Source organism: Miscanthus floridulus, chromosome 1 (assembly GCF_019320115.1).
Source record: "Miscanthus floridulus cultivar M001 chromosome 1, ASM1932011v1, whole genome shotgun sequence".
Classification (NCBI taxonomy): Eukaryota; Viridiplantae; Streptophyta; class Magnoliopsida; order Poales; family Poaceae; genus Miscanthus; species Miscanthus floridulus.
The window spans coordinates 37,328,914-37,340,304 of NC_089580.1; positions in this window are offsets into that span (position 1 = coordinate 37,328,914).

Here is an 11,391-nt window from a genome sequence, read left to right on the forward strand (position 1 = left end):
TTCATAAGCTTTCCAGAATGTCTTCTTGCAAGTCATTTGGATTTGCGTAACTCCAGTTATAGCTAAATCTTGTAGCTGCTGTTTGCATGTCCCGAAATTGGCATATTCCAATTATAGTGTTTGCTTGTATATTGTTAAGTGTGACTTATGCCTTGAATGATGACTGAGTTAGAGCACCTGAGATCTTGGGAAACTTGTGCCATGCTTGATGTGCTTGCTCTATAGTTAGTGGTGTGATGTTAGTTAAATAGTTATTGGTGTCTATGTCTTGCATAATAACTTGTTTGTCTCGTATGCTTATGCGATGCATCTTGTGTTACCATTCATCACATTCATACACATGCATCTGGCATCTCATCTAGGTGCGCTAGATGAACCACGTGAAGAACATGATGTTGAAGCCGAACCCGAAGACGATGTATGGAGGATCTATCCCGAAGATGGAAGGACTAAGCGAATGCTAGGATCTGAGATGTCACCAGGACGGTGCAAGTTAACTGAACTGACTTGTGGCGGATCCCAGGCAAGCCCCGGAGCATTATAAGTCTCCTAATTTATAAAAGCAATTCTTTCTATATATGAGTTATATATTGTTGCATTAAGTTGTAGGAGTTGATTGAAACCGTTGATGCATTTATTACTATCCTTGCCTACCTTACTCCCTTGTTACCCTGTTAGGCCAGGATCGAATAACTGCTTAGCCTTGCTTAGACCGGTAGCGATCGGTGATATCCGGTCACCTACATTATAGGTGGTTACTGGAAGAATTTAGCTATGGAAAGAATGATATCCTAGAATTAACCATGTGTGATGGATAATTGGAGACCGGACGGAAAAGGTTGGAGGCAACCAGACAGGGTTCTGGGGTGCTGTTAGTTTCCGTCAGTGTCGATTAAGGACCGACCGTTGTTGGGCCTCGAGTCATGTTGAACGCATGCCTTACATTTAGCTGGCCGGATAAAGTACCTTCCGACCGCGAAGCTAGGAGATTTTTCGGGCCGAGTAGATTGCCCGCAGCGCACTGTGCCGAAGCAGGTGTGGTAGGACACGGGGGCGGGATGATAAGGCCAAAGTGCAGTCGGTCGGCCCCCGGGTACATGTGGTTCCTGGCAAACTCGAGATTCCTGGAAAGTTGACTCGGTGATCAATATCTCACTTTAGCGGGTGAGTGAGATTTGTGTAAGGAACAAATCACCAGCTGGTTAGGAATCGATTCGAATCGCCATCGCTCCTGGATAGTGAGCACTTGACTCGAGTTACTGCATCGTAGTAATTATTATGGAACAATGATGGTTATCTGGATGGTACGGGATATGCTAAATATAAATTGGTAACTGGATGTTATTGGTTAATCAAGTGATTGCTATAGTACAGGTGCTTACCTAGATGGATAGGTCATAATAAAGATGATGCAAAGTACTTAAAATGGTTTCTTCATGATAGCTTATGCTTTTCGCAAACAAGTCAGCTAGCCCACTAAAGAAAGCCTTGCATAATCCTTGTTGTCGCTTTATTTTGGTTTAAGACGGGTAAGTCTGGCTGAGTACATTCGAGTACTCAGGGTTTATCCCACCTTGTTGCAGGTGATGTTCTCGACCTGTTGATGATGGTGGCTAACCACCGGTGGGCTCGGTGATTCTATACTTACTTCTCATCTATATACTTTTGTCGGATGATGTCACTATGCTAGCAATATATTTGGAACTTATATTAATGTAATCATTTGAAAGCTATGTTGTTTTCACTAATCGGTTTTGAAACCCCAAACTTGTACTACTATTTGTTAACTCCTTTGTAATATTATTTCCGCTGCAACCCGATGTATGTGATGTGTATTTGCTTAATCACGCGATCTTGGTTGTGATGTTGATTTACCGAGGTCTTTCGGGACACTCGACGGACTACCGGGTTTATATGAGTGAAAGTATGGGTGTGTCAACGTGTTAGCGGGGACAACCGTACTTGATCTTGTATAAATTGGGCGGTTCTGTCACAGCTGGTATCAGAGCGAGATTAAGCATAATACTGTCAGGTACATAGTTTTAAAAGCTAAGTTTTGGTTTTAAAAGGTCTATTTTAACTAAAACTTTAGCTACAGGCAAATTTGTCAAAACTTATTTGCAAAACTATGCTAGCGACATCTTCCTTTATGCCCAGTTAAGGACTATTAGGTGGCTATCTAAGTACTAACTTTAAGGGATGTACTTTATTGTAATTTTTCTTTCGTCGTCCATACGGCGTGCTATTGTATGGATGGCATTCACTTGAATGGTAATGTATGGATCAATTGCCTCTACGCCTAGGTAAGTGTGAGTTGTGAGAGCATGACCGTCCAACTATCGGTCTAGGGGAGAGTTAGTTATGGTTACTGGAATATTTATATGTTACACACATGTATATATGAAGGTACTTAATTGCGGGTATATGTATCGGGTAGCTATGGATATCAAAGTATATACATCTGGGGATGTATATATGGAGGGTATCTTAGTTTACTGTTTTCATTGTGCGTTTATTTATCTCTTGTGGGGATGGGCTGCAATGAATTTGCCTGCAGGTACGCTAACCACGAATGCGTAGATTGAATGTAGCTGACGACTAGCTATATATCGAGAGAGTACGTGTTATGCCACCGACATAGAACGTGATTGCCACCTTAGGCTGGCAATTTCGTGAGGACGAATAGGACGAGCATGCATCATGATTGTGCTTGTGCATAAATATGCTTCCCTTCCTTTGTTCTAAGTACTAAGTAACTTGTGGTCGATGTATTGCACTATCTTCCTTGTGTGAAGTTAAACAAGAATGCCTTGTTCCTTGTTGCTTGAATAGGAAGTGCTTGAGAAAAGTGTGTGCTTAGCCTTGCTAGAAATAATTGTGGTTACATGCTTAACCTATAATGTCCTCTAGTTTAGCCAAGTGGTGGGTATGTATGCTTGTGATCTAATTAGTGCCATAGTTATCACCCCTTTTGTCCTTGGTAAGCATACGAGTGTTGAAGAGCGCTATCCTAGAACCACGTCCAAGTTTTGGTAATCACTTGGTGGACACAAGACGTATATGGAAATTTGGCAAGAAGTCCCCTGCTCAGTTGTCTTTGGCAATTAAGCTATGCTCTCTTGCGTTGTGTTTTAATCTTCGGATCCCCTACTTGTTGACTCCTAACCTTGTGACTACCTTTGTTTGCTATCCCTCCTTCGCATAGTGCTTGCTCCTATGCAACCCAATTTATGCCATGTGAGATTTCTTGTGGGTTGTATGTTCAGTAATGGTGCCACGATTAGCGATCTATGGTGCCGCGACGAAACCGAGAGCCTCCTGTGGGCGCGCACATAAGGTTGTGCTGCTCGGCACGCGCTGGTATCGAGGTTTCTAGTCATGATCCATTGCAGAACTGCACCGATATGTCATTCTCACTTGAGCTCTTCCTTGGTTATCTCTCCTTATCATGTCAAGAGATATATATGTCGAACTAGATGCAATAGGACTCCCTTGTGAAGTCGTCCAATGGTTAACCTTTGAAGAACAGGTCACTAACAGGAACATAAACAGACTGCAAGAGGTGGTAGATAAGTGACTCTACTCGACGTGACTGTCCCTGTAATGACATCGATCATCTAGTGAGCAACTTATGTCATTTTCATTGGATCAAAAAGGTGCACCACACTTAAGGTTGAACAAGTTATCAGTCGGATAATGAATGGACCAGGAGATTATATGCTGTAATAGATCACCTGGTATATATGAGATTCCTGTCCAAATTCTCAATCTTTAGGTGCATAAGGATGACGTAGATGAATCGACCTTCTTGGTGTGACCCCTTTTCTGCTGACTTCAATGGCGACCATCTGTAGGCTTCGACCAAAATTTTTATTATCAAGAGTGAAGATTTGGAACCTTTTTAGTGTTGAGGGACAACTGATTTGTTACCAGTAGGAAAGTTAGTCTTCAGATGGGTAACAACTATTTGGTAACTATGAAGGCCAGATCTCACAGAACAATGTTGATCAAGGAAACAGCAAACCTGGCCCCACAATGCAAGTGCTACTTCTTCTCTAAATGTGCTATCCAGTCAATTCCATCTTGGACGATCACGTAGATAGTACAAGACGTGGTATCGGCTAGGTAGGAGCTAGTGAAAGCACGTCCCTAGTTTTAGTCAGCATCTTTGTGCCCCAAGGTGCCACTAACACATGTGTCCGGGTTCTATTGGACCAAGTGCCAGAGAATATTCAGAAATGGTTCCTTGTCTATGAAGGAATGCCCTACAGGTGGACTAATGCTTTGTGCCCTGCGAAAACAGCCCACAAGTCCAATGCTTGTGCATAGTCTAGTTGGTGTCTAGAACGATGGTTGAAGTATTACCAGAGAAGCATGTGAGGAAAACTCTAGCCTCCATCCTTAGCTAGGGAAAGGCTGCTGCTGCTATGAGAAAGGTTAGAGAGTGCAAAACACACACCTCAACGTGTGAAAGCAAAGAAAAGGGAGAACACGAAATATGTCCAGATTTTATGGTACTAAACCGGTTATCTTCAAGCCGGCGATTAGTGACTCAAACGAAGTTGGATTGACCCCAAACTTGGTGATCTCATTCCTCGCTTAGGACCCTTCAATGTCTTAAGTTGGTTTGAGTATTGGTTGAGTAAAACATCGGATTTGAGAGATATCTTGTCGGCTCGGTTTGCTGCCATTTCAGAACACAACAGTTTTGGTAGATGAATTGTTTGGATGGACAAACGGTGTCCGTTTGAGTTGAATTTTGGTGAGTAGTTAGAAGACCCATGGATCTACATGCCCACCAAAATTTGTGCATATTGGAGCAGTAGTTTGTGAGATATGAATAGAAAACAAAAGGGTACAGAATCTGCAATTTCGCGGCGACTGCGATCATCCTTCACCTGAGAAAGTTGTGTTTACAATTGATGCCAAGATTGGCAACACGATCATTGTCTTGCCATTAGATAATCCTTTATATACCCTTGAGAAGACTAATTGCACCCCTATGTGCCTTGCTTTTGCCCTCTTAGATCAGCAATGCGTAAGCAGTCAAAGTGTTCTAGAAGTCAAATTGTGCCCTTGCAATTCGAAAGTAATTGGAAAGGTGTCAAACCGTGGATTTTCGGACTGTGGTTTTTGAGATATTGATTGGCCTTAGAATGGAAGCTTCGACGACAAATGTAGTAAGAAAGCTAGTTTTGCTACGATGCAAGTCAACCCAACTTGCTGTGCAACTGCACCACGAAGGCAAATTGTGCTCAACCTGCTTGGTAGTGAACTAGTCCCTAGTTTTGTGATTACTTGCAACTTGTTTTGTCCTCCAAGCCTCGCTAACATCCTTCTACATCAATGATTCTCCAATGCTGACATGCCTTTGGTACCTTATATGTGTTTTTACCCAAGAGGTTGCATCAGATTCCACCTAGATCACTGTTGCAACTTGGATCCCAAGGCTCCCTAAGGAATGATCATCGAGAACGTTGAGCCGACAGAGTCAGCTATTACGTTTACCACTCACTCGGCAGACTCAGACCATACAATATTGTTATCAAAGAAAGAGCACTGCGCACATGGAACATTATGTAGCTTTCCATCAGTTGACATCTAAGTGATTGCACCGCTACAACTAGTTTGGATATTGGTTAACTAGCTTCTCATACCCTCAAAGGACGTTTACCCGTTTATGATCACATCCTTTACGAGAAGTTGTGCTCAAGCCACTTTAATAGAGAACTGCTTTTCAAACCTTGGGAGCAAATATAGCACCGTTGCAATAAATATCCGTCAACCGACTGCGGTCTAGTGCAAAGTCCAGATGGTATGTGCTATATCCACTTGGGAAGTAGATGCTGCAAGTATTTAGTCTACGTTTGTATCGCTCTTCGTACATCGAGGACGAAGTACGTAGGACATTGCTATCTTGGATTCCTCCCAAAGTAACAATACTTCATGAAGGCCAACGAAGGAAATTCTTCAGACAAAACTTACTACAAAGGACAAGTATCAGAAAGTGTCTTGACCAAATTAGCCTCTCTTATGCTTGAAGCTATGTAGCCTAAAGCTCTGGCTGATATGGGAAACTGGTAGCATGTCTCTCTTCCACAAAAGTCTTTCGTCCTGAATCTCGGGACGCGATTCTTTTAAGGGGGGAGGGCTGTAACACCCCAGGTGTTTGACACCAGTTAAGCAATGGGTTTGAGCTAAAACATGGTATGTTAAGTGATGATGAAGATGTCAACGTCAAACCTATAGAAACGAGCCCCAACCTAAACTTGGAGATTGCACCTTTGCTCGCCTATAGACCCCTTTTCAAGATATATGCTTGGGTGGTGTTATTGGAATATCTTCGTGTGTCTCACATCAATAAACACCTATATTGATCCATGGAAAAGTTTCGTGAAGTTTGGAATCAAGAAGTCACATGAAATGACGAGTTATGTCGTTGCTTGAATTATTTATAAAGTAAAGGGAATTCTCGATCATCAACCAAACCTTGCAACCTTGCCCAAATGACTCTAGATTAACTCTACAACAAAAGTCATGAAAGGTTCATGTTGGGCAAATGCCAAGAAAATGCTCCAATGGATCAAAAAGTATAATTTAAGCTTCATCGCGATCCTACTTTGGTCAAAGTAGAACAACAGGTTCTATACCAGTTTTGAGGTTGGACCTTAAATGAAAGTTGTAGTCCATATCATGTAGAACAAACTTTGTTTTTGGACTAAGAGCCAGATCAACTTGGAACTAAGTCAAATCGAGGCTCGAACTTTGAATTGACAGCTGTTTTCAGTACTTAGAAAATTTTCTAAGTCTGGAATCCATTGTCATCGCTGTTGGCATTCTGCGTTCTCCAAATTTTGCTAAGCAACTTGAGTTGATCCAAATGTAAAAGTTGGAGCTTACATGATGGGGAAGAACATACAAGAAGATGGCACCAGTTGCATTTCATTTCGACCATCAATTTTGGATGTTCGCTTGTCGCTGTCAAATCACCGACACTATCAAGTTTAGTACTAATTATCTGCTAATCCAACAGCCTAATGGCCGAGCACCCTGAATCAAGTTTGTAGAGCATCAGAAGGATAATAATTTTGCTTCAAGGCCCATAGCCCAATTCGGAGCAGAGATGGCCCAAAAACGGACCCCAAGTCGGGCACAGAGACGCACGCCACGTGTTCGTTGTTTTGTCTCCGTGGCAGCCATGCAACAGAGCGCGCACTCCATTGCCGCCGCGCGTCCCGCCTCCGCGCCACGCGCCGCCTCGCGCCCTGCTGCTCCAAAACCGAGCGCCAGAAGCCGCCCTCGCCTCCCTCACTCGCCTCTCCCACTCACTGTCCTCCGCTCGCTCTCCCTCACGCGAATGCCGAGAACAGCCATGGCCGCCATGAGCTCGAGTTTGGCCGCTGCCGTTCTCCCACCTCCGAGCGCTTCGCAGCCCAACAGCCACCGCCACTACCTTCTCCTTGCCTTGCTCCATCTCGCGCGCATGTTCGCCCAAGCTATTGGCCTCCGGAACAACGCCGCCGCCTTGCCGCACGGCTGCATGCCACCGGCGTGTGTGGCCAAAGCGCCACGGCCTACCTCTGGCCAAGCCGCAGACACACACGAGTGCGCACGACTCCCCTGGCCATTCCACGCCACTCCACCGCCGAAGACGAGCAGCCTCCGGCCGCAACAGCAAGCTCCGACGGCCTCCTCTGCTTCAAAATCCCGTCAGGGACGTCCTACAAGAATTCGACGAAGTTCAGGGTCCTAACTGCGAAGTCAGTGACTCATGTGAATAGTACCGTAAGGACTGGTTTGTAATTATTTTGCAGGAACTTTGGAAATTCATAGTAAATCGTAGAAAATTCGTAAAATAGTAAATGAGGACTTTTTGGAATCCTTGTGAAATTGTCTATGCAGTGGATCTATAATATGACATGTTTTAGTTTAAATATTTTATGGTAAAAATAGATTTGTGCAGTAAGGTTGTAATGCTAGTTGAATTTGTTATTTTTCATAACTGTAGATCTAGGGCTCCAAATAAAGTGAAATTTTTGTGGCATGCTACTCATGTGATAGTTGATGTGTGGTAAAAATTTCATGAGTATTGGATGAAGTATGAGTGCGTTATTGGTTTATCTTGCTCTCACATGAATTCTTGCTTTAGCAACTTGTCTTTTTCATAGAGGTTGCTATACATATCCAAATGGAGTGAAATTTGTACAGTAGACTATTGAGAGGATATGTGAGCCACTGTAATTTTTGTAGAAGTTATTGTGCACTTTTGGTATATGTTCATTAAGTCACCTTGTTATCTAAAATAAATTAAGAAATGCATTAAAAGAATTTATTTGGTCATGGACACTAGGTTTTCTGGTGTTCTTTAGTCATGTGTGAAATGTTGATAAAGTTGGTTTTGCCCAATTATGTATTTGTAACATAAGTTAATAATTATTTTCTTACCGATGTGGTTTATGGATAGATCTGGGAATTTAGCAAAGTTCTTCATGATAATGTGCTTTGTTGTGAAACTTGTTTATATAAAAGTTGTAGATAATTCATGTATCTAGCTTCTATTAAAATTTGGTGTCATTTGGCCAAGTAGTTTAAGAGTTACAGCTGTTTAAAGTTGGGTTTCAGAAATGGCTGTTTTCTGTCAATTGTGGACCAGTTTCTGTAAATGGATATATTTGACTTAGTTAACTTGAGAATCATGCTAAGATGATTAAATATGAATTGTAGAAAATTTCATAAGCTTTCCAGAATGTCTTCTTGCAAGTCATTTGGATTTGCGTAACTCCAGTTATAGCTAAATCTTGTAGCTGCTGTTTGCATGTCCCGAAATTGGCATATTCCAATTATAGTGTTTGCTTGTATATTGTTAAGTGTGACTTATGCCTTGAATGATGACTGAGTTAGAGCACCTGAGATCTTGGGAAACTTGTGCCATGCTTGATGTGCTTGCTCTCTATAGTTAGTGGTGTGATGTTAGTTAAATAGTTATTGGTGTCTATGTCTTGCATAATAACTTGTTTGTCTCGTATGCTTATGCGATGCATCTTGTGTTACCATTCATCACATTCATACACATGCATCTGGCATCTCATCTAGGTGCGCTAGATGAACCACGTGAAGAACATGATGTTGAAGCCGAACCCGAAGACGATGTATGGAGGATCTATCCCGAAGATGGAAGGACTAAGCGAATGCTAGGATCTGAGATGTCACCAGGACGGTGCAAGTTAACTGAACTGACTTGTGGCGGATCCCAGGCAAGCCCCGGAGCATTATAAGTCTCCTAATTTATAAAAGCAATTCTTTCTATATATGAGTTATATATTGTTGCATTAAGTTGTAGGAGTTGATTGAAACCGTTGATGCATTTATTACTATCCTTGCCTACCTTACTCCCTTGTTACCCTGTTAGGCCAGGATCGAATAACTGCTTAGCCTTGCTTAGACCGGTAGCGATCGGTGATATCCGGTCACCTACATTATAGGTGGTTACTGGAAGAATTTAGCTATGGAAAGAATGATATCCTAGAATTAACCATGTGTGATGGATAATTGGAGACCGGACGGAAAAGGTTGGAGGCAACCAGACAGGGTTCTGGGGTGCTGTTAGTTTCCGTCTGTGTCGATTAAGGACCGACCGTTGTTGGGCCTCGAGTCATGTTGAACGCATGCCTTACATTTAGCTGGCCGGATAAAGTACCTTCCGACCGCGAAGCTGGGAGATTTTTCAGGCCGAGTAGATTGCCCGCAGCGCACTGTGCCGAAGCAGGTGTGGTAGGACACGGGGGCGGGATGATAAGGCCAAAGTGCAGTCGGTCGGCCCCCGGGTACATGTGGTTCCTGGCAAACTCGAGATTCCTGGAAAGTTGACTCGGTGATCAATATCTCACTTTAGCGGGTGAGTGAGATTTGTGTAAGGAACAAATCACCAGCTGGTTAGGAATCGATTCGAACCGCCATCGCTCCTGGATAGTGAGCACTTGACTCGAGTTACTGCATCGTAGTAATTATTATGGAACAATGATGGTTATCTGGATGGTACGGGATATGCTAAATATAAATTGGTAACTGGATGTTATTGGTTAATCAAGTGATTGCTATAGTACAGGTGCTTACCTAGATGGATAGGTCATAATAAAGATGATGCAAAGTACTTAAAATGGTTTCTTCATGATAGCTTATGCTTTTCGCAAACAAGTCAGCTAGCCCACTAAAGAAAGCCTTGCATAATCCTTGTTGTCGCTTTATTTTGGTTTAAGACGGGTAAGTCTGGCTGAGTACATTCGAGTACTCAGGGTTTATCCCACCTTGTTGCAGGTGATGTTCTCGACCTGTTGATGATGGTGGCTAACCACCGGTGGGCTCGGTGATTCTATACTTACTTCTCATCTATATACTTTTGTCGGATGATGTCACTATGCTAGCAATATATTTGGAACTTATATTAATGTAATCATTTGAAAGCTATGTTGTTTTCACTAATCGGTTTTGAAACCCCAAACTTGTACTACTATTTGTTAACTCCTTTGTAATATTATTTCCGCTGCAACCCGATGTATGTGATGTGTATTTGCTTAATCACGCGATCTTGGTTGTGATGTTGATTTACCAAGGTCTTTCGGGACACTCGGCGGACTACCGGGTTTATATGAGTGAAAGTATGGGTGTGTCAACGTGTTAGCGGGGACAACCGTACTTGATCTTGTATAAATTGGGCGGTTCTGTCACAGCATCCACGGCACAAACTCCATATAGCTATTCGCCCTATTCCGCACCACTATTTCAGCAGTATTTTTCAGCGAACGAACAATGTTTTTCTTTCCCAACAAACCAGCATAAGCATTAACAGCAGCCAAATTTCAGCGAAACGAACATCGATCGATAAATTTCTTGTCTTAAAACTATTTTGTCTGTCTCTCTCTCATCTTTTTATCCCACTAGTACCCATGGTGGTGCTTGTTGTGCAAGCCTCTCACAAGTTGTTTAGTCCCTTAACTCTTTTCTGAATTTATTTTTATATCACCTTATAACACCGGTGATGTGCCGATTTCATACTTGCTAATGCTAACCATGCCACTCTACTACGTTGTTGTCAACAATAATGCGATCCATTTATTTTGGCTAGTGACAAGCTTTTCATGAAGGAGAAATCAAAACGATGTACGTTGCTTTGCTATGAGCTTTTCACGCATGCACATCAGAGAATTGATTAACAGTTACAAGTAGGGTATGAAAAGCCAATGTGGTTTTCGTTAATTGGTCATAATATCGGACATATGAATTTGTTCCTCCCCTAGGACACTGCCATGAAAGTCGTGGTTTGATCCAAGATCATTGTAATCAACACATTTTTGGTTGGTCTCCCCCTCCCCCCCCCCCCCCCCCCCCCCCCCA